This window comes from Cucurbita maxima, unplaced genomic scaffold (assembly GCF_002738345.1).
Source record: "Cucurbita maxima cultivar Rimu unplaced genomic scaffold, Cmax_1.0 Cma_Scf00098, whole genome shotgun sequence".
NCBI classification, from domain to species: Eukaryota; Viridiplantae; Streptophyta; class Magnoliopsida; order Cucurbitales; family Cucurbitaceae; genus Cucurbita; species Cucurbita maxima.
In genome coordinates this window covers 51752-54453 of record NW_019272114.1, presented here as the reverse complement: position 1 = coordinate 54453, position 2702 = coordinate 51752, and the positions used below count along the sequence as shown (strand labels likewise).

The following is a 2702-nucleotide window of genomic DNA, read 5'->3' as shown; positions in this document are numbered from 1 at the left end:
TCCCCTCTTTACCCTACCTGAGCACCCCTCTCATGGGGTGCTACCTTTAGGAATATATGATCCCCTACCAACAATTCCATGTCCTTGCGCCTTAGATCTGCATAGCTTTTCTCTCGGCTTTGTGCGGTTTGTATCCTAGCTTTAATCTTCTAGACTGCGGCGTTGGTAATTTGCATAGCTCTGGTTTAATAGTTCTCGTTTGCCCCCCTTCTTCCCAAAAGATAGGGGATCAAAATCTTCGTCCGTAGAGAACCTCATATGTGGTCATTTTTATGGTTGCTTGGCAACTATTATTATAAGAGAATTTCATAAGGGGTAGGTACTTATCCCAGCTTCCTGCTAAATCGATCACATATGCCCTCAACATTTCTTCCAATATTTGCTTGAGCATTTCTGTTTGACCATCTGTTTATGGGTGGAATGTCGTACTATAACTGCGTACCCAATGCCTTTTGTTGAATTTTTCAGAAACGAGATTTAAATCTGGCATCTCGGTCTAATACTATTGCCTTTTGTTGAATTTCCAGAAGCGTACCCAATACCTTTACTGATGAATATTCATTTTTAATGTTAGCAAGAGTAGCTCAGTTGGGAGATTGTTAGACGGAAGATTTGAAGGTCACACGTGTTTTATCCACGTTCAACGCACCTAATACAAGTTTATTACCTGACTATACAATCTAAAAACACAACTTGCTTATTCAATCTAAAATTAGTGATTATTTCTTTTTTAAATATAATGAATTAGCGGAAGTACCTTTACTTATGAATTTTCATTTTTAATATTAGCGGGGATAGCTCTGTTGGGAGAGCATCAGACTGAAGATTTGAAGGTCACGTGTTTGTTATCCACGTTCACCGCACCTGATTCTAGTTGCATAACCCGCTATTCAATCTAAAATTAGTCATTATTCCTTTCTGAAATCTCAATGAATTATCGAAAATACCTAACGTGTTCTAGTTCACCGCACCTTATACAAGTTGGATAACTTGAATATCTTATTAAAAATTAGTGATTATTTCTATTTAAAATTAAAATGAATTAGCGAAAATACCTTTACTGATGAATTTTCATTTTTAATGTTAGTGTGGATAGCTCAGTTGAGAGAGCATTAGATTGAAGATCTAAAGGTCTCGTGTTCAATCTTGCATAATTTGACTATTCAATTTAAAACTAGTGATTATTTCTTTCTAAAATTTCAATTAATTAGCGTAAATACTTTTACTTAAAAATTTTCATTTTTAATGTTAGCAGGGATAGCTCAGTTTGGAGAGAGTCAAATTTAATATTTGAAGGTCACGTGTTCGATCTCCATGTTAACCACACCTATTGCCCATAACCTGACTATTCAATAGAAAATTAGTCATTATTTCTTTTTAAAATCTCAATGAATCAGCTAAAATACCTATACTGATGAATTTTTATTTCTAATGATTGCGGGGATAGCTCAGTTGGGAGAGCGTCAGACTGAAGATCTGAAGGTCACGTGTTCGATCCATGTTCACCGCACTTTGTTTAAGTTGCATAATATGACTCTAAAATTAGTGTCATTAGCGATTATTTCTTTTTAAAATCTCAGAATATTGGAAGGTCTTGTGTTTGATTATTTCTTTTTAAAATCTCAGAATATTGGAAGGTCTTGTGTTTGATCGACATTCATTATATCTTATAGTTTAGTTTATTATAAATTCTTCTTAAAATATAATGAATTAGTGGAAATAGCTTTACTTATGAATTTTTATTTTTAATCTTAGCGGGGATAGCTCATTTGGGAGAGTGTCAAACTAAAGATTTGAAGGTCACGTGTTTAATCTTCACGTTCACGGCACCAGTTTCCATTTACATAAGCTAACTATTCAATAAAAAATTAGTTATTATTTATTTTTAAAATTTCAATGAATAATGAATTAGCGGAAATACCCTTACACATGAATTTTGATTTTTAATGTTCGCGGGGATAGCTCAGTTGGGAATGAATATCTCAAGGTTACATGTTTAATCCATGTTCACCGCACTTGGTTTATGTTGCATAAGTCTATTAAGTTGCATAACTTTATTCAATCTAAAATTAGTGATTATTTCTTTTTAAAATATAATGAATTAGCGGAAATACCTTTACTTATGATTTTTTTTTTCAAATATTAGTGAGGATAATTCAGTTTTGAGAGCGTCAGACTGAAAATCTGAAGGTCACGTGTTCGATCCACGTTCACCGCACCTGATTCAAGTCACATAACTCGACTCTTGACTATTCAATTTTTTAAAATCTCAATGAAGTAATGAAAATATTTTTATGAAGTAGTGAAAATATTTTTATTTTTAATGTTAGCGGTAGATTCAAGTTGACTAACTTACATAACCTGAATATTCACTCTAAAATTAGTGATTATTTCTTTTTAAAATTACTTGACTTTTACTAATGAATTTTTATTTTTAATGTTAGCGGGAGATTCAAGTTGACTAAGTTGCATAACTCGAATATTCAATCTAAAATTACCGATGAATTTTTATTTTTAATGTTAGCAGGATAGCTCAGTTTGGAGAGCACCAGTGAAGATCTAAAAGTCACGTGTTTGATCCACGTTTCAAGTTGACTAAGTTGCATAACTCGAATATTCAATCTAAAATTACCGATGAATTTTTATTTTTAATGTTAGTAGGATAGCTCAGTTTGGAGAGCACCAGTGAAGATCTAAAAGTC

General features: G+C 32.7%; 1 non-coding gene across 1 annotated transcript; it reads left to right on the top strand.

Annotated features, from left to right (window-relative positions):
* Positions 1-1437: 1437 nt before the first annotated feature.
* On the top strand, positions 1438-1510 carry TRNAF-GAA. Its single transcript has one exon. It is a non-coding gene; the product is annotated as a tRNA-Phe (tRNA).
* The last annotated feature ends 1192 nt before the right edge of the window (positions 1511-2702 follow it).